Source organism: Lissotriton helveticus, chromosome 12 (genome assembly GCF_964261635.1).
Source record: "Lissotriton helveticus chromosome 12, aLisHel1.1, whole genome shotgun sequence".
NCBI classification, from domain to species: domain Eukaryota; kingdom Metazoa; phylum Chordata; class Amphibia; order Caudata; family Salamandridae; genus Lissotriton; species Lissotriton helveticus.
The window spans coordinates 920,218,167-920,245,503 of NC_136073.1; the positions used below are offsets into that span (position 1 = coordinate 920,218,167).

The following is a 27,337-nucleotide window of genomic DNA, read 5'->3' on the forward strand; positions in this document are numbered from 1 at the left end:
GACTCGTCGCCCGCTGCGCCTGTGCGGTGTATTCCGAACTACTGTGTCCCACGACTCGACGCAAATGCAGACAAAAATCTACGTATCCCAGGAGGGGTCAGGATTCCTCCTTGGCTGCAAGACAGCGCGAGAGCTCGGGTTGATTCACTTTGCCCTAACAGTACAAGCCCACGGTTTGGATCACCTGGTATCAGAACACTCCTCGCTGTTCGAGGGCATAGGATGTCTAAGAGGACCTCCGGTCCGACTCCACATCGACCAGTCAGTAGCCCCAGTAGCCCTCCGGCACAGACGCATCGCGTTTCACCTCAGACCGAAAGTCGAAGCCGAGCTGCGAATGCTCGAACAGGCTGGCATCATCGAACGAGTGACCGGGCCCACACCATGGGTGTCCCCCATTGTGGTCGCCAAGAAGCCAAAGCAACCCGATGCAGTAAGAATCTGTGTAGACATGCGCCTCCCCAATTTAGCCATCAAAAGAGAACGTCACCTGACGCCGACCATCAACGACATCGGGGAGCTCGCAGGATCCAAGTGGTTCTCCAAGATGGACCTAAGGTCAGGATACCATCAGGTCCCTCTTCACCCAAACTCACGCTCTATCACGACCTTCTCCACCCACGTTGGCCTCTGGAGATACACCAGGCTTAACTTTGGCATATCAAGTGCAGCCGAAGTCTTCCAAAACATCATCCACAATGTACTGCAAGGCCTCAATGGAGTGCTCAACGTGAGCGATGATATTCTGGTCCACGCCCCGACCTTGGAGGAACACATCCGACGCCTCCAGGCGGTATTCACCCGGTTGCAGGAGAGAGGACTGACCCTTCACAAGGACAAATGTGAATTCCTACGCAAAGATATCAGCTTCTTTGGGTACAAGTTTTCCGATCAAGGAGTAGGCCCAGATCCAGAGAAGGTCAAGGACATCCACAACGCGTCAGCCCGCACATCTGTGACAGCCGTCCGCAGCTTCCTGGGCATGGTAACATACTGCGGGCGCTTCATCAAGGATCTGTCGGATTTGACAGGCCCCCTTCGTGACCTCACAAAATCAACTGCTGCCTGGACATGGGGCCCGGAACAGGAGTCGTTTGCAAAGACCAAAGCGGCTCTATCTGCGGACACAACCCTGGCCTATTTCAACCCGCAACACGAATCACAACTAGTGAGACCCCCGCCCCGGCCCCCCCAGGCATGGAATGGAGACCCCGCCCCGGCCCCCCCCCCCAAGCATGGAATGGACCCCCGCCCGGCCCCCCAGGCATGGAGACATCCCCCAGGCATGGAGCCCCCCCAGGCATGGAGCCATCCCCCCCCCAGGCATGGAGGAACCCCCACACAGGCCTCAATCACGGGCACCCTCCCCGTGCCACCTTTATTGGGCCAGAATCGGGGTAACACTGGCCCTCGTCAGCATCCCGTTACCGGACGCCGGCCCCCAGGCATGGAGCCCCCCCCAGGCATCTAGACATCCATGCCCCCCCCCACATGGAGCCCCCCCCAGGTATAGAGACCCCCCCCAGGCATCTAGACATCCATGCCCCCCCCACATGGAGCCCCCCAGGCATAGAGACTCCCGCCCCGGCCCCCCCAGGCATCTAGACATCCCCGCCCTCCCCCCCCCCCCCGGCATGGAGCCCCCACCCCAAGCATGCAGCGCCCCCGGCCCCCCAGGCCACCCCAAGCATGCAGCGCCCCCGGCCCCCCAGGCATGGAGCCCCCACCCCAAGCATGCAGCGCCCCCGGCCCCCCAGGCCACCCCAAGCATGCAGCGCCCCCGGCCCCCCAGGCCACCCCAAGCGTGCAGCGCCCCCGGCCCCCCAGGCCACCCCAAGCGTGCAGCGCCCCGGCCCCCCAGGCCACCCCAAGCGTGCAGCGCCCCGGCCCCCCCAGGCATGGAGCCCCCACCCCAAGCATGCAGCGCCCCCGGCCCCCCAGGCATGGAGCCCCCACCCCAAGCGTGCAGCGCCCCGGCCCCCCCAGGCATGGAGCCCCCACCCCAAGCATGCAGCGCCCCCAGCCCCCCCAGGCATGGAGCCCCCCACCCCCCGCTCTGCACCAGACTGACGCCGGCCCTGGGGGGAGATGGACGTGAGAGTTCAGGGGCCGCGAGCGATTCCGAGTTTTCTCCCACAATTATGCATTTCCCCCTTGAACCCACTGCCACGTCCCTCAAATCCATCATTCTATTGGCATTGGTTTCCTTCCTCCCCATCCGCTATTGTTGACTATGATATAAGCTATTCACACGTGGTCTTTTTTATTTCTTTTTTGATGTATTAATTACTATTCAATCGCTTGTTACATGTGTTTCTTTTATTTCGAACCCCTGACCCCCAGTCAGTAAGCTGCTATGTGTTCATATTCAAGATCGTACATTATACCCTTGTAAATCGATCATGTTTAGCATAGAGTGCTCATGTGGCCTTTACGATTGTTTTTACATTTACTGCTGACAATTCCGGTCTTCATATTTATGTCTGTACCGTATTATTACACATTCATGCCTCCCTCTGTTGTCAAAACTTTACACATTGACAGGCTCTTACCCCTCCCCGCCCATTCACACGCGCTCTGACTCGCCCCGCCCCCCCCGACGTGTCATCGATCACATTACCTTCTCTCCAACCCAAACACGGAAGTACAGCAACTTCCAGTTGCCGCTGACATCAACCAGTACCCGGATTAACTCCACTGCAGGCCCGCTGCTTAATACAAGTACGAGTTCCTCTCCCACCGTCTTCGTCCCCCGAGAACCCTCCTTTTTCTTGAGGCTTTGCTCATACTTATATCACACCTTCTTTATTTACAGGACCTATGCCCCCAGACGGGCCGAGACTTAGACGGCCCTTTGACTCATCGGAAACATGTTAGTAATTATAAGGTTTTCTTCACATCGCTTGCTACCTCCCCTCCCGCCCGGCCCTCACGATTTCCTTTTTTCCCCCTCAGTGCCCCTGTGCAGACACGTTGCCGTCCACTGAAGACGGATCACTATACAGGTATGCGCTGCCCGTCGCTCCTCCCGCTCGCACCCAGTCACCTTCTCTGTCCCTTCGTGCCGTTCCCCGGACATGCTAGACCCCGCCTTTCTTGATTAACCTAGCAAACCGCCAATCCTACACCTATCCTTGTCACTACCCTGGACGCTAATTATCTTGCATCATTCGGTTTCCAATTCTGGCAGGCACCTTGACCCCTGTAATTGCCCTCACGCTCCTCACGCTCCTCCCACTCGCACTCAGTCCTCCTCAGTACCCCAGCGCGCCGCTTCACCCGTGCTGACCAGGCCCCTTCTCGACACTCAATGGTTCAACACAGTAGCCCGCCCAGACATCACTCTTCTCCCCCCAGTCACTCATTATCATGCACGTCCCTGTCTCGAATTCTGGCATACAATTTGACTCTCTGATCTCGTCCTCCCAATCGCTGTTTCGTCAACCAGGTGGCTTCCACTGCCTTACCTAATAACCACAGGCCAACATACAGCATTATACCACCGATATATCACCACTCCACGCCCCCCTCTTAGTTTGCCATAACCACCGCCTCTAGTCCCTGGAAATGGCCTGCACCCCTAACTGGTCCATTAATTACCACCGCCTCTCACGGCGCATAGCCATCCGTACGCGCTCCCTCCCCCTAGACTCTTCCTGAATTGTCCCCTCTTCTTCGCAGCACTTCACAAGCAAGACAACCATGTCCTGATGACGATCCCAATTCAAGAGGATCAAAACGCCATTGACTCTGCAGCGCAATACTAGGCGCACCTAGACGCACCTTCCATTGTGGCTTAATATAAATTACAAAGTGCCTAATACAGTGATGTCACTCTGTCACCATACTTGAGCCACCCACTGTACATTATTTGCATTATTGTTCACTGTGCGCCGTCCACGCTGTTCATCCTATCACTTGCGTCGCCACGTTATTCATGTACACGTTCTTGAGCACCAAGTGCATTATGGTTGTCACTGAATTTGTTCTATACAGTGCTGCTTTAACTGTATATGCCCAACCATGAAAAATATTTTCTAAAATATAAGATGATTAACAATCAACTGAATAGTGGTCTTCCTATTTCTGTTATTGTAATGCTTGCTGCATACATGCTTATTAGTATACTATTACCTGTTGGGATATTGTTTAATTATCTACCTGAGCTGACCCATTGGCAGCAGGAAGGGGGCCCCTCCAGGGAAGAATTCTGCAGGGAGCAGAAAGAATGCCCTTCTCTTGTGGGTCTGCGGTAGCAGGCTGCAGACCAGGCCAATGGTGATCAGTCCGGTACACATTTCATTTACTGGGAGAATGACCTCCTGTATTCAGAGCCTTAGGTTCCTGAACCTGGGTCAGCCCGTGCGCTGGCAGTACCCCAGAAGTTCAGAGCCTTCCTACTGGGGCTGGCTCATGATGTACCGTTAGCAGGGCATTTGGGGCAAGACAAGACCCATGGCGTGTAAGTGGGACGTCCTCTTACCATGCCTTCTCTTTGCATACCGTGAGGTGCCACCGTCTCTAGGGTTCAGCCCCTTTGAGCTCCTGTATGGCCACCCAGTGAGAGGACCTCTAAGGCTGGTCAAAGAAGGCTGGGAGCAATATCCCCCCAGAATGTATATAGCTACATGCTGGCCTTTAGGAACCAGACGAGGCGTTTCAGGAAACTTGCTGAGGCAAACCTGGAAGCCAGCCAGGAGGAAATGAAGCGGTGGTACGACCCGAATGCCACTCTGGTTGAGCTTCAGCCTGGTCAGAAGGTGTGGGTCTTGGCCCCCGTGGAGCCTTGTGCACTCCAGGATAAGTGGACAGGCCCCTTTGAAGATGTTGAGGGCAAGAGTCCTGTCACCTACTTGGTGGACTTGCAATCTCCCAGGAACCCCTTGAGGGTCCTACATGTCAATCGCCTTAAGCCCCACTTGGAGAGGTCTGAAGTGGGCATGCTCTTGGCAACAGACGATGGAATGGAGCAGAAGACAGGGCCTCTTCCTGACCTCCTGGGTGCCACAGAGAAAGATGGGTCAGTGGATCCTGACCCCGAAACAACAGAACGACTGTCGCCAGTTGCTGGGACAGTTCTCTGACCTGTTTTCCCTGGTCCCTAGTATCACTGACTGGTGCGTCCATGATTTGGATACAGGGGACAGTTCACCTGTGAAGCACAAGGCTTACAGGGTGACTGACAGGGTCAGAGCCTCCATCAAGGAGGAGGTCTCAAAGATGCTTGCTCTTGGGGTGATTGAGTCCTTGGGCCAGCCTAGTGGTCTTGGTCCCGAAGGCTGCAGCGCCGGGTGCCACACCCGAACTCCGGTTCTGTGTAGACTACAGAGGACTCAATTTGGTCACCAAGACTGACGCGCACCCCATCCCTAGAGCTGATGAGCTCAATGATCGGTTAGGGGCTGCACGGTACCTCAGCACGTTTGATTTAATGTCTGGGTACTGGCAGATCGCCTTGACTGATGGGTCCAAAGAGATGTCAGCATTCTCCACACCAGAAGGGCATTTTCAGTTCCGGGTTCTGCCATTTGGGATGAAGAATGCCCCTGCCACCTTCCAGAGGTTGGTCAAGCAGGTGTTGGTTGGGTTGGAGGAATTCAGTACCGCCTAACTGGATGACATTGCAGTGTTCAGTGTCACCTGGGAAGAATATCTGCGCAACCTCTGGGAAGTGTTGACGGCACTGCGCAAGGCAGGCCTCGCGATCAAGGCGAGTAAGTGCATAGAGTACTTTCACAATAGTGAAACTGAAAAATTGTAAAGCAGTGGGAGATGTGATGATTTTGGGATCCTCCCTAACCTAGGGAGAGTATCAAACAGATGCCTTGAAAATAAAAAAGCACATCTAATTGAACGATTTAGTTGTGGTCCCATCCTCTTAGGACAAATCCAAACACAGTTATTGGCAAAAAAAAAATACCCAACCAAAGGCCCTGCAAAGCAATATGGGATGAAATTAGCAGTGGGCAGTGAATATTATATAGTATACAATATCAAAAGAATTCTACAAAGAGCTGCAGTTCCACTGGTCGTCCCTAGATGTCCCTCACGAGTCAAATGCAAATGCTTGATGAAAGGGTTTCAATGGTTTTGCATTTCACTTGTGAGGGACATCTAGGGACTACCAGTGGAACTGCAGCTTGATGTAAGAATAATTTCAATACTTTGCATCTCACTTGTGAGGGACATCTAGGGACGACCAGTAGAACTGCAGCTCTTTGTAGAATTATTTTGGTATTGGATACTATAATATTCACTGCCACTGCTAATCTTGTCCCATAATACTTTGCAGGGCCTTTGGTTGGGATTGTTTTTTGCCAATAACTGTGCTTGGGGTGGTCCTAAAATGATGGGATCACCACTGAAGTTCAACAAAATGTGCTTTTTATTTATGCTCTTTGTGTTCAAGGCATCTGCTTGGTGCTCCCCCTAGGTTAGGGGGGGGGGGGGCAAAATCATCAGCTCTCTCATTATCTAATGTTTTCATTGTTAAAGTTCGTTTTTGTGAATTGGTTATATGCTGTGAAGTATGTAAAATTGTATTTTTAAAGCATCTGAGAATATTGTTCATTTAGATGCTACGTTACGCTGCAATTTGCGAAGTGCGATATTGCGTCAGAGTAGCAAAAAAAATCCATTTTATTTTTCTCTTTCCTCGCTGTTCCCTCTTCTCGCTGCATAACACACGCGTATTATCAAACACTATCCAGCAGATTCGCAACACACTAACATGCTACATAAATAATAAAATCTATCAGCCTTATTCATCAATGGGCCGTTTTGCGAGCCCCTAATAGCGATTCATAGCGAATCGCTATTAAGGACTCGCAAAACGGTATTCATGTAGGAATTGCTAAATAAATAGCGATTCCTACACATTCCTTATTTGCGAGTAGAAAATTGCTAATCGCAAATAAGGAATAACTCCCCATTCATTCCTATGGGCCAAAAGGCCCATAGGAATGAATGGGGAGTATTCCTTATTTGCGATTAGCAATTTGCTACTCGCAAATAAGATAGCGATTTAAAGGGTGCCAGGGGTGTCCAAAGGACACCCTGTAGCACCCCTTAAAGGCAAATTGAAACAGGTGTTGCGCACACACATGTCCAAAGGACATATGTGTGTGCAACATGCAACTTAGAAAAATGCTTTTAAAAGCATTTTTCTAAGTTTTTGCTATTTACCGAGAGGTCTGACCTCTCGGTAAATAGCGGCCCAAAATTGCATTTTCGCAAATTTAAAATGCTTCATGAATTGCATTTAAGGAATCTCAAATAGAGATTCCTTAAATTCAATTCTTCGCAAATGTGCGCATTCTTAAATGGCGAATATTGCATTTGGGATGATGAATCCCAAATGCAAAAATTGCACTCGCAAAAGGCAAGATTCTGAGAATCTTGCCCCTTGCGAGTGCAATTTAGCTTGATGAATCAGGCGGTATATGTTTTCTCTAGCCCCTACATTTACAATAGGAAAAACAGTTAACACAAAAAGATGGAACCACAAAAGAAAACAAAACTTACCTTTTGCTTCGCTCGCTGTGCCTTCCTTCTCGCGACCGGTTACAGAGGTGGAGTATCACAAAATTAGCATAAACATTGGAAATCCCTGTACAGTACACGTGCGCATTATGAAACATTACACAGCAGATTTGCAACATAGTAATATATGCATTATTATTAAATAGTTGCCAAAACAACTATTTAAACACAAATACTCATTTTACAAAAAAATAAACACAAAGTAATGCAAAAATAGAATACAATATTACATTATTACTTACCTTGCTGTTCCGTCTTCTGACGTCCACGCAGTAAAGAAAAGATTTAAAAAATAGCATAAACATTAGCAGGTACCGTCAACTACACAAACGCATTAACAAAAAATACAGAGCACATTCCAAACAAAATAAAAAAACATTTTTAATAAATAGTTACATCAAATATTTTTTCAAACACTAATATTTACAATACAAACCTAGTTAACACAAAGAAATCTACATAACACATTTTTAACTTTTATATCCCTAAGGGCGCAGTCTTATCATATCCAATCCATGTTATAGGGCATCACAAACACAGCATAACATTTTTTTATGTAAATCATACACGCGTAATCCCAAACACAAAAAAACAGATTCGCAACATAATAAAATACCAAAATATTTTGAAATATGTAAGACAAAGAATTATTTTAACTATAGCATTTACAATAGAAAAACGGATAACACATAAAGTACTGTCAATATCACAAACACAATTTACTTTCGCTTTGGTCGCTGCTACCACGTGCGGTGCATGGTATGGAGCATAACAACAATAACAAACATTTAATAAAACTGTGAATCAACCATTAACATTAACAGTATTCACATAGATAATACACAAGTACAGGCAACGTTAACAAAAACTCTTACCTCTCTCTTTCCTTGCTTTTCAGCTCCGGTCTGTCAAGTGAAGCATCAGAACGATGACATCAGCATTAAAAGTTATGCTAAATAACACGCGAAAATTATCAATCACTACCGAGCAGATTCGCAACACACTAAAATACTGCATAAATAAATACTTAAATCTATGTTTTCTTAAGCAATAACATTTACAATAGAAAAAACAGTTAACACAGAAAGCTGTAACAAAAAAACCCAAAAAACGTACCTTTTACATCGCTCGCTGCGCCTTGTGCTATTTGCTACCAATTATGGCATAAGCAATCACTAAAAAATACCAACAGTTTTGCTGAAAATCCAAGATTTATCCAATATAACATTAGTCTAAATAAAACAAAATATATATGTAGCACTTGCTATAGACATTAGCAAAGATAAAATACCACCATGCTCATATATGGAATGAAATTTGAACATATACCAATACAATTACAATTGCATAATTTAGAAGAAAGATGACTTTCTCCACAAATTCCTTTCGCGCAAATTTTAACATTACCTCATGGCTCTCAAAAGTCATCAGGGGCTGTTGTTAATGTACCTGCAGATGATATGACAACAGTCACAATTTTACCAAGGCAAATCAATGATGAAATGACAATTCCAATCAAACTAAAAAGAAAGTTAGCTTTCAAATCATTTACCCATTTTGAAAACGTTAGACCAAACATAGTGAAAAGAGCAGCACTATGGCTAGCAACAAACAGTGACATGTTTAAAGAATATGGAGTCACTGTTAATCCAGATTGGGAATATATACCGCAAGAAATAAACTATTGCAGTGAAACATCTGAAGATCATAATTCAACAAGCTCCTCAGACAACATACAAGCAGGAAATTTAGATACTTTATTAATAAATGAAACAATCACAACCGATAGTCCCAATGTATTATGTTTAGCACCTGCTGAACATAACACACCTAGAGTTTCATATGAAGACAAAGATTCAGAATTTTTAGCTTTTCCAACCATATTTGTTGGCCCTCGAAGACCTAATAATAATGATAGACATGTACCTGTACATTATAGTACAATATGCCAAGGGGAATTAAGGAGCTATGATAAAAGAGTGTCCAAATCTATTACAAATATTTTCTTTAAACTAAAAAATTTGCACTTAAAACAAATACAAGGGAAAGTAAATATTTCTTTAATGACATTTTTCAACAATGGTGAATGTATTACTGCCAAAGACAAAGCATCTTTAAATATAATGAAGGGTACAAAATATTAAAAACTATTTGCAGTTCACCACCATATTGAGAGCACTGCAAAAAAGATCTCTTTGCAATGATAAGGCAACTTGGAATACGAACATTTTTCCTCACTGTATCTGCTGCAGAAACTAAATGGCAACAGTTAATTAATATATTATTACGAGTGTAAAATCTACATGATTGCAATGAAGAACAATTTAAAGAAATGTCCTGGGAAACAAAATGTAAATTAATACTTGAAGATCCCATCACCTGTGCAAGGCATTTTGACTTTCAAGTAAGAAAATGATTTAATTGCGTGATAATGGACAAAACAAACCCTATTGGAAAATTACAAGACTTGTTTTACAGGGTTGAATTCCGACAAAGAGTTTCACCACATATACACGCATTATTATGGATTGAAAATGCACCATTATATGGAATAGCAAAGTAACCACAAGTCACTACATTTATAGATAAATGTATAACTTGCAGTAAATTGCAAGAACCAGAATTAGAGAAATTACTACCTCTACGAAAGCATGCACACACCAACAATTGCAGAAGATAGAGGGATGGAAGAGATAGGAGGGATGGAAGAGAGCGATAGAGGGATGGATCTTCATAGTACCGTAAATAAATTGTTACAATAATATACAACCACATTCAAGTGGAGGGAACATTAAATATCGAAGCATGCCTTTCTGCTCCCATGCCATCCTCTCTTCCTAGCGTTAAGGAAACAGGTAAACATATATAAAACAAAAAGATAAACTACATCAATATCAAAGCATACCTTTCTGGTTGCATGCTGTCCTCTGTTGTCACCGCCTTATGAAAGACTTGACACATACAATAGAATGTGATGAAATACATAAAATAGAAGCAACATTAAATATTAAAGCGTACCTTTCTGGTCGCATGCTGTCCAGTCTTCTCAACTCTGTACAAAGAGGTGCACATATACAATACAGAGATATAAAATAGTCAATACATTACAGTAAACTCAAAGTACAGCCAACGTTCAAAACCAAATCTTTCCTTCCTCTTCTCTTATTGCTATGTCTTTATTACTCCTGTTTGTGATATAGGCATCGCAAAAACACTATCAATATTGTTAGTTGCAATGGGATTCTATTTTCGCAATACATAGAAAGAAACGTACCTTTCACTTCACTCGCTGCTACATCTTCTCTGGTCAGGTCATTTGAGGTGGGTTATTAGTTCATAACATAAAATAACACTTTGGTAACGTAAATTATACACACGTAATACCAAACACAACAAAACAAATTAGCAAAATATCAAAGTATAAAAATTGATTTGCAAAAAAAGTCTTTTAGCTATAAAATCTACAGAAGATAGAGGGATGGAAGAGATAGGACGGAAGGTAACACTCTTTTCCAGCCCTGGTGTGAGAGATGGAAGGGAGGGAGTGAGGGATAGAGGGATGGGTATAGGGTTATACCTAACCCTTTAGCTATATACCTAACCCTGAAGCTATATACCTAAGCCTAAAGCTATATACCTAAGCCTAAAGCTATATGCCTAAGCCTAAAGCTATATACCTAACCCTGAAGCTATGTACCTAACCCTGAAGCTATGTACCTAACACATGGAAAGGAAAGGAGGGAAGGTAACACTCTGTTCCAGCCCTGGTGGGAGGGATGGAGGGAGGGATGGAAGGGAGGGATAGAGGGATGGAAAAGAGGGATGGGAGGGATGGGAGGGATGGAAGGGAGGGATAGAGGGATGGATCTTCATAGTACCGTACATAAATTGTTACAATAATATATGACCATGATCACATGAAAGTACACTAACTATTACACACTAGCTATTTACCTTTCTATTAGCTTGCTGCTCCATTTTTTTCACTCCGTTCAGCAAAGTAAGGCATCAGAAAAATAAATAATCTTTGACAGGTCCCTAAATTGTAAGCAGTTAGTACCAAACAGTACAAAAGTGATGCCAAGCCTAGTAAAATACACAACAATTAAAAACTAATAGCACATAATAGTTTTTTTCATACAAATATATATAATACACTGAAATGAACACATCAAGTAGAGGTAACATTAAATATCGAAGCATACCTTTCTGCTCGCATGCCATCCTTTCTTCCTAGCGGTAAAGAAACAGGTAAACATATATAAAACAAAAAGATAAACTACATCAATATCAATACCGCACCCTAGTACAGCGCCTCAGCAACATCGGAATCCAGGAGAAGGCACTGGACTGGATCACCTCCTTCCTCGACGGAAGAACACAAAGAGTCCGCCTACCACCGTACAAGTCAGAGGCCACCAAAGTCATCTGCGGCGTACCCCAAGGATCCTCGCTGAGCCCAACCCTCTTCAACGTCTACATGAGCCCCCTCGCGGCCATCGCACGCCAACACAACCTGAACATCATCTCCTACGCCGACGACACCCAGCTGATCCTCTCCCTGACCAACGACCCCGCCACCGCCAGAGCCAACCTGCACGAAGGGATGAGAGACGTAGCCGAATGGATGACGACCAGCCGCCTGAAACTGAACTCAGACAAGACGGAGGTCCTCATCCTGGGCTCCACGCCCTCCGCCTGGGACGACTCCTGGTGGCCCCCCGCCCTGGGCACCGCACCCAAACCGACGGACCACGCACGCAACCTGGGCTTCATCCTGGACTCCTCCCTCTCCATGACCAGACAAGTCAACGCCGTCTCCTCGTCATGCTTCAACATCCTGCGCATGCTACGTAAGATCTTCCGGTGGATCCCCACCGAGACGAGGAAGACGGTCACCCAAGCCCTCGTCACCAGCCGACTGGACTACGGCAACGCCCTCTACGCCGGAACCACTGCCAAACTCCAGAAGAGACTCCAGCGGATCCAGAACGCCTCGGCGAGACTCATCCTCGACATCCCCCGACGCAGCCACATCTCCGGACACCTGAGAGATCTGCACTGGCTCCCGGTCAACAAGAGAATCACCTTCCGGCTCCTCACCCACGCGCACAAAGCCCTACACGACCAAGGCCCGAGCTACCTCAACAACCGGATCAACTTCTACACTCCCAAGCGCCTCCTCAGATCAACCAACCACGCCCTCGCCGCCGTCCCCCGCATCCGAAGAGCGACAACAGGAGGAAGATCCTTCTCCTACCTGGCCGCCAAGACCTGGAACTCACTTCCGACCAATCTGCGCCTGACCCAAGACCACCTCTCCTTCAGGAAGAAGCTCAAGACCTGGCTGTTCGAGCAGTAGCGGCACCCCCCCCCTCCCAGCGCCTTGAGACCCTACGGGTGAGTAGTGCGCTCTACAAATGACCTGATTGATTGATTGATTGAAAGCATACCTTTCTGGTTGCATGCTGTCCTCTGTTGTCACAGCCTTATGAAAGACTGGACACATACAATAGAATGTGATGAAATACATAAAATAGAAGCAACATTAAATATTAAAGCGTACCTTTCTGGTCGCATGCTGTCCAGTCTTCTCAACTCTGTACAAAGAGGTGCACATATACAATACAGAGATATAAAATAGTCAATACATTACAGTAAACTCAAAGTACAGCCAACGTTCAAAACCAAATCTTTCCTTCCTCTTCTCTTGTTGCTATGTCTTTATTACTCCTGTTTGTGATATAGGCATCGCAAAAACACTATCAATATTGTTAGTTGCAATGGGATTCTATTTTCGCAATACATAAAAAGAAATGTACCTTTCACTTCACTCGCTGCTACATCTTCTCCGGTCAGGTCTTTGGGGTGGGTTATTAGTTCATAACATAAAATAACATTATGGTAACGTAAATTATACACACGTAATACCAAACACAACAAAACAAATTCGCAAAATATCAAAGTATACAAATTGTTTTGCAAAAAAAGTCTTTTAGCTATAAAATTTACAGAAGATAGAGGGATGGAGAGATGGAAGAGATAGGACGGAAGGTAACACTCTGTTCCAGCCCTGGTGGGAGAGATGGAAGGGAGGGAGTGAGGGATAGAGGGATGGGTATAGCGTTATACCTAACCCTTTAGCTATATACCTAACCATGAAGCTATATACCTAGGCCTAAAGCTATATACCTAAGCCTAAAGCTATGTACCTAACCCTGAAGCTATGTACCTAACCCTGAAGCTATGTACCTAACACATGGAAGGGAAAGGAGGGAAGGTAACACTCTGTTCCAGCCCTGGTGGGAAGGATGGAGGGAGGGATGGAAGGGAGGGATGGAATAGAGGGATGGGAGGGATGGAAGGGAGGGATAGAGGGATGGATCTTCATAGTACCGTACATAAATTGTTACAATAATATATAACCACGATCACATAAAAGTACACTAACTATTACACACTAGCTATTTACCTTTCTATTAGCTTGCTGCTCCATTTTTTTCACTCTGTTCAGCAAAGTAAGGCATCAGAAAAATAAATAATCTTTGACAGGTCCCTAAATTGCAAGCAGTTAGTACCAAACAGTACAAAAGAGATGCCAAGCCTAGTAAAATACACAACAATTAAAAACTAATAGCACATAATAGTTTTATTCATACAAATATATATAATACACTGAAATGAACACATCAAGTAGAGGTAACATTAAATATCGAAGCATACCTTTCTGCTCGCATGCCATCCTTTCTTCCTAGCAGTAAAGAAACAGGTAAACATATATAAAACAAAAAGATAAACTACATCAATTACAGAAATCATTCAATATCAAAGCATACCTTTCTGGTTGCATGCTGTCCTCTGTTGTCACAGCCTTATGAAAGACTGGACACGTACAATAGAATGTGATGAAATACATAAAATAGAAGCAACATTAAATATTAAAGCGTACCTTTCTGGTCACATGCTGTCCTGTCTTCTCAACTCTGTACAAAGAGGTGCACATATACAATACAGAGATATAAAATAGTCAATACATTACAGTAAACTCAAAGTACAGCCAACGTTAAAAACCAAATCTTTCCTTCCTCTTCTCTTGTTGCTATGTCTTTATTACTCCTGTTTGTGATATAGGCATCGCAAAAACAATATCAATATTGTTAGTTGCAATGGGATTCTATTTTCGCAATACATAAAAAGAAACTTACCTTTCACTTCACTCGCTGCTACATCTTCTCCTGTCAGGTCTTTGGGGTGGGTTATTAGTTCACAACATAAAATAATATTTTGGTAACGTAAATTATACACATGTAATACCTTACACAACAAAACAAATTCTCAAAATATAAAAATATAAAAAAATATTTGCAAAAAATGTCTTTTAGCTATAATCTTTAAAATAAGAAAATGGATAACACATAAATTAGTGTCAATATTAGAAAACACAACTAATCTACGCTTTCCTCAATGCTACCTTGTGCGCTACATAGAATAGAGCATAACAATAACAAACATTAGGTAAAACCATAGTGATAGGGATCTGACACCGGTTAAGACCTTGCCGTTGGCCCTTAACGATAGGATGTACAAAATTCGTATGCAATGCACGATGCCATGATGTTAGACTCGGCTAGGAAATCTTTGTATTAGAGATTTGTTAAGGTTAGCCTCAATACCTGTCTTCATCAAGTGTAATGAAAGTTGAATTTTGTACATGATAAATGAAACGTTTTATTTAAAGTTTTAAATTTTGTTTCATATTTTAATAAATATGGCCGGGGGAGTCGTGAGGATCCCCTGCCTTCCAAAAGCTCAAACTGTGTCTGTCTCCTACCATTGGGATTGATGGTGGAAGGGGTGGCGGGCATACCAGACCATATATTCACTAAGCCTGGGCGTAGTTTGTGTAGCAGCACTACACGCAGCTTCATGTAGTATAATTTTAAACTTTGCGTAGTGCGCCCTAGGCCTAACCACTGTTCGATTGGTATCTCTTATACCACTTGTTTAGTATATGGTTTGAGTGGCCCCCCGCCCTCATCCATATTTGTGCAACTTTGTATGTTATACTGTGCTTTTGATTTAACGCTTGTGCCCCTTTATTCATACAGAGTACTGGGGATTGTTTTTAGTAATAACCACATATATTTTTATAATATATACTTGTGTGGTGTCCTTTTATTTGATATTACAGGATTGTATGTGGTAAAACTGCTCGCTTAACACAACCTCTTAAGTTAAGCCTTTAGGCTGCTTAGTCCATGCTACCCCTAGGATAGCTTGTCTAACAAGGTTGACTTACAACCAGACACCATAAGGGATTGTTTGGTCTGATAACAGGTGGTTCCAGAATTGGAAACATATGAGAAAATAAGTTTTTCTATCTTTATATGCTAAAGTGCATATAGTTCTTTCACAATGGTGAAACTGAATAATTGGCAAGCAGTGGGAAATGTGATGATTTTGGGATCCTCCCTAACCTAGGGAGAGTACCAAACAGATGCCTTGAAAATAAAAAAGCACATCTTATTGAACAATTTAGTTGTGGTCCCATCCTCTTAGGACAAACCCAAACACAGTTATTGGCAAAAAAACATACCCAACCAAAGGCCCTGCAAAGCATTATGGGATGAAATTAGCAGTGGGCAGGGAATATTATATAGCATACAATATCAAAAGAATTCTACAAAGAGCTGCAGTTCCACTGGTCGTCCCTAGATGTCCCTCACGAGTCAAATGCAAATGCTTGATGAAAGGGTTTCAATGGTTTTGCATTTCACTCGTGAGGGACATCTAGGGACGACCAGTGGAACTGTAGCTTGATGTAAGAATAATTTCAATGCTTTGCATCTCACTTGTGAGGGATATCTAGGGACGACCAGTAGAACTGCAGCTCTTTGTAGAATTATTTTGATGTTGGATACTATAATATTCACTGCCACTGCTAATCTTGTCCCATAATGCTTTGCAGGGCCTTTGGTTGGGATTGTTTTTTGCCAATAACTGTGCTTGGGGTGGTCCTAAAATGATGAGATCACCAATGAAGTTCAACAAAATGTGCTTTTTGTTTATGCTCTTTGTGTTCAAGGCATCTGCTTGGTGCTCCCCCTAGGTTGGGGGGGCCCAAAATCATCAGCTCTCTCATTAACTAATGTTTTCATTGTAAAAGTTCATTTTTGTGAATTGGTTATATGTTGTTAAGCATGTAAAATTGCTTTTTTAAAGCATATGAGAATATTGTTCATTTAGATGCTATGCTACGTGATTAAGTGCGTAGCGAAGCTATAAGCCCAGTGTTAATATTCACATACAATATACATATATAATGGCAACGACATCGGCATTATTAGTTATGCTAAATAACACACGCGTATTATCAAACACCATCCAGCAGATTCGCGACACACTAAAATGCTACATAAATAATAAAATCTATGGGGCAGATTTATGAGGCTCTTGCGCCACGTTTACGCCGCTGTTCCGTCACGCAAGGCGGCGTAAACGTGGCGCATCCCTACGAACGATTTACAATGTGACGCATCTAGGCAGATGCGTCACGTTGCAAAGCCCTGCGCCGCTTGTGGGCGTTCCGGCGCAGGGTGGGCGTTCCGGGGCAGGTGCGCCTCGCAAAAGTGGCTGAGTGAAATCTATAAGATTTCACTCAGTCACTTTCAGGCCAATGCTGCGTCAAAATCCTGCGCCTGCTTGAAGCAGGCGTAAGGCTTGATGCAGCATTGGTCAGATAGGGCACCCCCGAGCCTTGCTGGAGCTGCGTCGCGCTTGCGACGCAACTCCAGCAATGCGCCGCCTTTACGGCACAGATGCGTCACGCATCTGTGCCGTTTTTGCCCCAAGGTGCGCCGCATTGTAAATGCGGCGCGCCATGGGTGGCGGAGCTGTGGCGCACTGTGGCGCACATTAACTGGCGCATCCCTGGGGATGCGCCAGTTAACATAAATCTGCCCCTATATGTTTTCTCTAGCCATAACATTTACAATAGGAAAAACAGTTAACACAAAAAGATGGAACCACAAAAGAAAACAAAACTTACCTTTTGCTTCGCTCGCTGTGCCTTCTTTCTCGCGACCGGTTACGGAGGTGGAGTATCACAAATTTAGCATAAACATTGGAAATCCCTGTACAGTACACGCGCGCATTATGAAACATTACACAGCAGATTTGCAACATAGTAATATATGCATTATTAATAAATAGTTGCCAAAACAACTATTTAAACACAAATACTCATTTTACGAAAAATATAAACACAAAGTAATGCAAAAATAGAATACAATATTACATTATTACTAACCTTGCTGTTCCGTCTTCTGACGTCCATGCAGTAAAGAAAAGATTCAAAAAATAGCATAAACATTAGCAGGTACCGTCAACTACACAAACGCATTAACAAAAAATACAGAGCACATTCGAAACTAAATACATTTTTTTTTTTTAATAAATAGTTACATCAAATATTTTTTCAAACACTAATATTTACAATACAAACCTAGTTAACACAAAGAAATCTACATAATACATTTTTTACTTTTATATCCCTAAGGGCGCAGTCTGTTCGCATCCAATCCATGTTATAGGGCATCACAAACACAGCATAACATTTTTTTAATGTAAATCATACACGCGTAATCCCAAACACAAAAAAACAGATTCGCAACATATTAAAATACCAAAATATTTTTTAGTGTGTAAGACAAAGAATTCTTTTAACTATAGCATTTACAATAGAAAAACGGATAACACATAAAGTACTGTCAATATCACAAACACAATTTACTTTCACTTTGGTCGCTGCTACCACGTGCGGTGCATGGTATGGAGCATAAGAACAATAACAAACATTCAATAAAACTGTAAATCAACCATTAACATTAACAGTATTCACATAGGTAATACACAAGTACAGGCAACGTTAAAAAAAACTCTTACCTCTCTCTTTCCTTGCTTTTCAGCTCCGGTCTGTCAAGTGAAGCATCAGAACAATGACATCAGCATTAAAAGTTATGCTAAATAACACGCTAAAATTATCAATCACTACCGAGCAGATTCTCAACACACTAAAATACTGCATAAATAAATACTTAAATCTATATGTTTTCTTAAGCAATAACATTTACAATAGAAAAAACAGTTAATACAGAAAGCTGTAACAAAAAAACCAAAAAAACGTACCTTTAACATCGCTCGCTGCGCCTTGTACTATTTGCTACCAATTATGGCATAAGCAATCACTAAAAAAATAACAAACAGTTTTGCTGAAAATCCAAGATTTATCCAATGTAACATTAGTCTAAATAAAACAAACTATATATGTAGCACTTGCTATAGACATTAGCAAAGATAAAATACCACCATGCTCATATATAAATGGAATGAAATTTGAACATATACCAATACAATTACAATTGCATAATTTAGAAGAAAGATGACTTTCTCCACGAATTCCTTTTGCACAAATTTTAACATTACCTCATGGCTCTCAAAAGTCATCAGGGGCTGTTGTTAATGTACCTGCAGATGATATGACAACAGTCACAATTTTACCAAGGCAAATTAATTATGAAATGACAATTCCAATCAAACTAAAAAGAAAGTTAGCTTTCAAATCATTTACCCATTTTGAAAATGTTAGACCAAACATAGTGAAAAGAGCAGCACTATGGCTAGCAACAAACAGTGACATGTTTAAAGAATATGGAGTCACTGTTAATCCAGATTGGGAATATATACCACAAGAAATAAACTATTGCAGTGAAACATCTGAAGATCATAATTCAACAAGCTCCTCAATCAATCAATCAATCAATGACATTTATAGAGCGCACTACATACCCGTAGGGTCTCAAGGCGCTGGGGGAGGGGGGGTGCCGCTACTGCTCGAACAGCCAGGTCTTCAGCTTCTTCCTGAAGGAGAGGTGGTCTTGGGTCAGGCGCAGGTCGGTCGGGAGGGAATTCCAGGTCTTGGCGGCCAGGTAGGAGAAGGACCTTCCACCTGTAGTCGCTCTTCGGATGCGGGGGACGGCGGCGAGGGCGTGGTTGGCTGATCGGAGGTGGCGTTTGGGAGCGTAGAAGTTGATTCGGCTGTTGAGGTAGCTCGGGCCTTGGTCGTGTAGGGCTTTGTGTGCGTGGGTGAGGAGGCGGAAGGTGATTCTTTTGTTGACGGGGAGCCAGTGAAGGTCTCTCAGATGTCTGGAGATGTGGCTGGTTCGTGGGATGTCGAGGATGAGTCTGGCAGAGGCGTTCTGGATCCGCTGGAGTCTCTTCTGGAGCTTGGCGGTGGTACCGGCGTAGAGGACGTTGCCGTAGTCCAGTCGGCTAGTGACGAGGGCCTGGGTGACGGTCTTCCTGGTCTCGGTGGGGATCCACCAGAAGATCTTCCGTAGCATGCGTAGGATGTTGAAGCACGCCGAGGAGACGTTGTTGACTTGCCTGGTCATGGAGAGGGAGGAGTCCAGGATGAAGCCCAGGTTGCGTGCATGGTCTGTTGGTTTGGGTGCGGTGCCCAGGGTGGGAGGCCACCAGGAGTCGTCCCAGGCGGAGGGTGAAGAGCCCAGGATGAGGACCTCCGTCTTGTCGGAGTTCAGTTTCAGGCGGCTGGTCGTCATCCACTCGGCTACCTCTTTCATCCCTTCGTGCAGGTCGGCTCTGGCGGCGGCTGGGTCGTTGGTCAGGGAGAGGATCAGCTGGGTGTCGTCGGCGTAGGAGATTATGCTGAGGTTGTGTTGGCGTGCGATGGCCGCGAGGGGGCTCATGTAGACGTTGAAGAGGGTGGGGCTCAGAGAGGATCCTTGAGGGACGCCGCAGATGACTTCGGAGGCCTCTGACTTGTACGGTGGAAGGCGGACTCTCTGTGTTCTTCCGTCGAGGAAGGAGATGATCCATTCCAGCGCCTTGTCCTGGATTCCGACGTTGCTGAGGCGCTGTACTAGGGTGCGGTGGCAGACCGTGTCGAATGCCACGGAGAGGTCTAGGAGGATGAGGGCCGCTGTTTCTCCGTTGTCCATCAGGGCTCGGATGTCATCGGTGGCGGCGATGAGGGCGGTCTCGGTGCTGTGATTGGCTCGGAAGCCGGACTGTGAGGGGTCGAGGGATCCATTCGTCTCGAGGAAGGCGGCCATCTGCTTGTTGACGGTCTTCTCGATGACTTTGGCTGGAAATGGGAGGAGCGAGATGGGGCGGTAGTTCTTGAGTTCGGTGGGGTCCGCTGTGGGTTTCTTGAGTAGAGCGCTGAGTTCGGCGTGCTTCCAGCTCTCAGGGAAGGTGGCGGTGTCGAAGGATGTGTTGATGATGTCTCGCAGGTGGGGTGCGATGACAGCGTCGGCCTTGTTGAAGACGAAGTGAGGGCAGGGGTCAGTCGGTGATCCGGAGTGGATGGAGTTCATTGTTTGGATGGTGTCTTCGGTGCTGATCGGGGTCCAGGCGTGGAGGGTGGTGGTGGGGGGTGGTTGTCCGGTCCTGGTGTGCGTTGGTTGGTTGTTGAAGCTGTTGTGTATGTCTGCGATCTTGTTGTGGAAGTACAACATACAAGCAGGAAATTTAGATACTTTATTAATAAATGAAACAATCACAACCGATAGTCCCAATGTATTATGTTTAGCACCTGCTGAACATAACACACCTAGAGTTTTATATGAAGACAAAGATTCAGAATTTTTAGCTTTTCCAACCATATTTGTTGGCCCTCGAAGACCTAATAATAATGATAGACATGTACCTGTACATTATAGTACAATATGCCAAGGGGAATTAAGGAGCTATGATAAAAGAGTGTCCAAATCTATTAGAAATATTTTCTTTAAACTAAAAAATTTGCACTTAAAACAAATACGAGGGAAAGTAAATATTTCTTTAATGACATTTTTCAACAATGGTGAATGTATTACTGCCAAAGACAAAACACAACTTAGAAAGCATCTTTAAATATAATGAAGGGTACAAAATATTAAAAACTATTTGCAGTTCACCACCATATTGAGAGCACTGCAAAAAAGATCTCTTTGCAATGATAAGGCAACTTGGAATACGAACATTTTTCCTCACTGTACCTGCCGCAGAAACTAAATGGCAACAGTTAATTAATATATTATTACGAGTGCAAAATCTACATGATTGCAATGAAGAACAATTTAAAGAAATGTCCTGGGAAACAAAATGTAAATTAATACTTGAAGATCCAATCACATGTGCAAGGCATTTTGACTTTCAAGTAAGAAAATTATTTAATTGCGTGATAATGGACAAAACAAACCCTATTGGAAAATTACAAGACTTGTTTTACAGGGTTGAATTCCGACAAAGAGTTTCACCACATATACACGCATTATTATGGATTGAAAATGCACCATTATATGGAATGGCAAAGTAACCACAAGTCATTACATTTATAGATAAATGTATAACTTGCAGTAAATTGCAAGAACCAGAATTAGAGAAATTACTACCTCTACGAAAGCATGCACACACCAACAATTGCAGAAGATAGAGGGATGGAGGGATGGAAGAGATAGGAGGGATGGAAGAGAGCGATAGAGGGATGGATCTTCATAGTACCGTAAATAAATTGTTACAATAATATACAACCACATTCAAGTGGAGGTAACATTAAATATCGAAGCATACCTTTCTGCTCCCATGCCATCCTCTCTTCCTAGCGTTAAGGAAACAGGTAAACATATATAAAACAAAAAGATAAACTACATCAATATCAAAGCATACCTTTCTGGTTGCATGCTGTCCTCTGTTGTCACCGCCTTATGAAAGACTTGACACATACAATAGAATGTGATGAAATACATAAAATAGAAGCAACATTAAATATTAAAGCTTACCTTTCTGGTCGCATGCTGTCCAGTCTTCTCAACTCTGTACAAAGAGGTGCACATATACAATACAGAGATATAAAATAGTCAATACATTACAGTAAACTCAAAGTACAGGCAACGTTCAAAACCAAATCTTTCCTTCCTCTTCTCTTATTGCTATGTCTTTATTACTCCTGTTTGTGATATAGGCATCGCAAAAACACTATCAATATTGTTAGTTGCAATGGGATTCTATTTTCGCAATACATAGAAAGAAACGTACCTTTCACTTCACTCGCTGCTACATCTTCTCCGGTCAGGTCTTTGGGGTGGGTTATTAGTTCATAACATAAAATAACACTATGGTAACGTAAATTATACACACGTAATACCAAACACAACAAAACAAATTCGCAAAATATCAAAGTATAAAAATTGATTTGCAAAAAAAGTCTTTTAGCTATAAAATGTACAGAAGATAGAGGGATGGAAGAGATAGGACGGAAGGTAAAACTCTTTTCCAGCCCTGGTGTGAGAGATGGAAGGGAGGGAGTGAGGGATAGAGGGATGGGTATAGGGTTATACCTAACCCTTTAGCTATATACCTAACCCTGAAGCTATATACCTAAGCCTAAAGCTATATACCTAAGCCTGAAGCTATGTACCTAACCCTGAAGCTATGTACCTAACACATGGAAGGGAAAGGAGGGAAGGTAACACTCTGTTCCAGCCCTGGTGGGAGGGATGGAGGGAGGGATGGAAGGGAGGGATAGAGGGATGGAAGTGAGGGATGGGAGGGATGGAAGGGAGGGATAGAGGGATGGATCTTCATAGTACCGTACATAAATTGTTACAATAATATATAACCATGATCACATAAAAGTACACTAACTATTACACACTAGCTATTTACCTTTCTATTAGCTTGCTGCTCCATTTTTTTCACTCCGTTCAGCAAAGTAAGGCATCAGAAAAATAAATAATCCTTGACAGGTCCCTAAATTGTAAGCAGTTAGTACCAAACAGTACAAAAGGGATGCCAAGCCTAGTAAAATACACAACAATTAAAAACTAATAGCACATAATAGTTTTTTTCATACAAATATATATAATACACTGAAATGAACACATCAAGTAGAGGTAACATTAAATATCGAAGCATACCTTTCTGCTCGCATGCCATCCTTTCTTCCTAGCGGTAAAGAAACAGGTAAACATATATAAAACAAAAAGATAAACTACATCAATTACAGAAAACATTCAATATCAAAGCATACCTTTCTGGTTGCATGCTGCCCTCTGTTGTCACCGCCTTATGAAAGACTGGACACATACAATAGAATGTGATGAAATACATAAAATAGAAGCAACATTAAATATTAAAGCGTACCTTTCTGGTCGCATGCTGTCCAGTCTTCTCAACTCTGTACAAAGAGGTGCACATATACAATACAGAGATATAAAATAGTCAATACATTACAGTAAACTCAAAGTACAGCCAACGTTCAAAACCAAATCTTTCCTTCCTCTTCTCTTGTTGCTATGTCTTTATTACTCCTGTTTGTGATATAGGCATCGCAAAAACACTATCAATATTGTTAGTTGCAATGGGATTCTATTTTCGCAATACATAGAAAGAAACGTACCTTTCACTTCACTCGCTGCTACATCTTCTCTGGTCAGGTCATTTGAGGTGGGTTATTAGTTCATAACATAAAATAACACTTTGGTAACGTAAATTATACACACGTAATACCAAACACAACAAAACAAATTAGCAAAATATCAAAGTATAAAAATTGATTTGCAAAAAAAGTCTTTTAGCTATAAAATCTACAGAAGATAGAGGGATGGAAGAGATAGGACGGAAGGTAACACTCTTTTCCAGCCCTGGTGTGAGAGATGGAAGGGAGGGAGTGAGGGATAGAGGGATGGGTATAGGGTTATACCTAACCCTTTAGCTATATACCTAACCCTGAAGCTATATACCTAAGCCTAAAGCTATATACCTAAGCCTAAAGCTATATGCCTAAGCCTAAAGCTATATACCTAACCCTGAAGCTATGTACCTAACCCTGAAGCTATGTACCTAACACATGGAAAGGAAAGGAGGGAAGGTAACACTCTGTTCCAGCCCTGGTGGGAGGGATGGAGGGAGGGATGGAAGGGAGGGATAGAGGGATGGAAGAGAGGGATGGGAGGGATGGACGGGAGGGATAGAGGGATGGATCTTCATAGTACCGTACATAAATTGTTACAATATTATATAACCATGATCGGTAGGGAAACATGGCGGCGGCTGGTTGAGCCGCAGCAGCGCTCCGCATATGGGCTCCTGCAATCTCTCGATATCGGGGGTTTAAACTTGCTTCTTCAGAGATTATCCCTCATGCTTCTATCGCAGGACGGAGTATAATCTTTCCACCATTCTTACTCGCAAAATTGCGGTCTAACCGAGTTTCAGTTCTTCTTCGGAACGGCGGCGTCGCTCCGCCATACCTCTGACTCCCATGTGTTTAGAGGAGGAGTTTACTCAGAAAACTACAGCGTCTGCAGCAGCGGAGATTACAGCATCTGCGGCAGCGCTTACAGTACCGGCGGGTGTGCAGGATTCACTGTATCCCGTAGCAGCAGATCAGCCGGCACAGATATCCCCGCGTTTTCCAGCGGGGGTGTGGATCTGGTCACTGGCCGCCCTGGAGCTTAGGAGAGGACGCCGTATTCGAGGTGTTCTACCTGGGCGGCATGGCTCTACTCTAGCGTCACAGGCACAGGCGGAGTAGTGTGAGGAGGGAGAGATTTTGGATGAGAAGCAGCCTCAAGCCCAGCCTCAAGCCCAGCAGCGATGTCAACGCAGACATCGCAGACGCCAGAACAAGAAACGATCCGGTGGTAACAGTGGTAACAGTGGTGAAGGGAGTAGTGGGGACGACTTAGAGAGCGTGAATTCTGAGGGCACATCGGGGAGACTACCCGGGGAGGCAGAGGAAAGGGCGTAATCACTGGTAAAAAAGAAATAAGTAATAACAAAACATCTCTTTTTCAAAAACTTGAATTCAAAAGCAAGCCTCCCGCTTCTAAAGCAGATACAAGTATAAATACAAGCGATCTGAGGGCTTCAACTAGTGTCAGCATTGGAGAGGGGGGTTTGGGCTTAAAAGCTCATACTAGCTCCAACAACAATACTGCAGCGGGTACTGACAATAAAAAATTGTCAACATATCTAACAGCCCAGGTTAAGGCAAAGCGCTCTATTACTTCTAAGTCAGCAAAAAATAAGTTAAAGAATTTTGCCACCACTTCAAAAATAACGCCCTCACTGCGTTCCTACTTTAAAGTGGTCCCTCAAGTGGTGCTGTTGGGTAATAACCACCTCTCCCCTTTACAGAGTCAGGAGGTAGGGGATCCTATACCAGAAGTACGGATGGCTTCTAAAGAAGTTGAAGGATTTCCTATGGAGGATTCGGCGAGCATGAATGTCCCCACTTCTGATCTTTCACTGGATCTCACTTTAGAAGGTGTAGAGGGACTAAATGAGAACAGCATTTCTGTTATTGCTAAACCTAATGATGACAGCAATATTGTGAACTATAACAATGATAAGGGGAAGAAAGATAAAGACAGCAATTTGGACCAACTACTCTCCCCTAGGTTAGGAGGGTCAGGTCAAGTCGATCCAGTGGATTATCATATGCCCACTAATTTGGAGCAATCTGTATCTTCCTTGGTTCTGTTCACCCCACTGGCCCCCCCATTACCTTTTGCTCCTCCGAGTGTAGCACCTGGTGTGAGCTTGCAGTCGGTTCTTCAAGATGCTGGCTCAACAGCTTCTACCAGAGGCGAGGGAGTTCCTAGTATTGCCTATGATACCACTCACGCCTTGAATACTGATTTGGTCACCACATTGCAGGCTTCCTTTCAGGGAATGTTTGCAACTTTGGCTGCGGACATTAAAAAGGGCTTTGAGACCTCCGCATCAAATCAAGCTGACATTCGATGCTTCTGTCAATCTCTGGACAGTAAGCTTGGTGCTCTTACTACCAGGACAGAAACTCTCGAAGATTCTGTTACAGAAGTGAACATCAACTTGAGCGCCACAAAAGCAGAACTAGTGAACCTTAGACAAGAGAATCAGAGCTTGTCCGACAGGATGGAGACTTTAGAAAACCATGCCCGGAGGAATAACCTACGAATTCTGAATATACCGGAGGAGAAAGAGGGTTCAGATATTAAACAATTTGTGGTCTCTCTGTTAAAGGAAGCATTACGACTAGACATGTCTGAGCAAGAAATAGCCTTGGATATCCAGCGCATCCACAGAGAGCCCTTTCGAAGGAACCCCCAGAGAACAAAACCCAGAAAGGTTTTGGTTAATTTTCTCACCTACTCTGTTAAAGAAACTATCCTGAATATTGCGCTGAAACAGAAGGTGGTAAACGCTAAGGGGTTCAACTTCCAGATTAGATCGGACTTATCTAGAATTACACTTGATAAGCAATGGGAGCTCGGTAAGAGGTTGGAAGCCTTCAGGAGTCAGGGGGCTGTTGCCCAGTTGGTTTTTCCGGCAGCACTTAGAGACATGTATAAGAACACTATGCACAACATAAGATCAGTGCAGGCCGCAGACGAGTTCCTGCTGAGCATGGGTAGGAGGACGGAGTCTGCTAAGTAGTTTGGGCCTATTTTCTACTCCATCTGTTCTTTGGTCCATGCTAGTTACTGCCTCCTTCCCTTCCAGGTTTCTGACGAGCTCACTAATAGCTTACTAAAGCTAACTTAAGACTCTATTAGAAATTTGTTAAAAGGTATAGAATCTCCATTTATGTTGATATAAAGATATTGAATAGAAAAACTAGGAGATACATAGAAGAGAGTAAAGTGGTGTTGGGTAGGTGGAAAAAAGGAAAAAAGAAAAAGGAAGGGAAAAAAGGGGGAAAAAAAAGGAAAAAAAAAGAAAAAGAGGTGGAACGCCTTCACAC

At 43.9% G+C, this 27,337-nt stretch overlaps 1 protein-coding gene and 1 long non-coding RNA gene across 5 annotated transcripts in view; one reads left to right on the top strand and one right to left on the bottom strand.

Moving 5' to 3' along the window:
* The window catches only part of LOC144798280 (uncharacterized), a 2,046,403-nt gene that overhangs the window by 690,821 nt on the left and 1,328,245 nt on the right, over positions 1–27,337 (top strand). The gene's annotated exons all lie outside the window — the stretch shown is intronic.
* Positions 13,402–18,507, bottom strand: LOC144798680 (uncharacterized). The gene is made up of 6 exons (XR_013603611.1): positions 18,487–18,507; positions 17,852–17,867; positions 17,591–17,675; positions 14,492–14,525; positions 14,266–14,293; positions 13,402–14,048 (listed from the first exon to the last, which is right to left on the bottom strand). It is a non-coding gene; the product is annotated as an uncharacterized LOC144798680 (long non-coding RNA).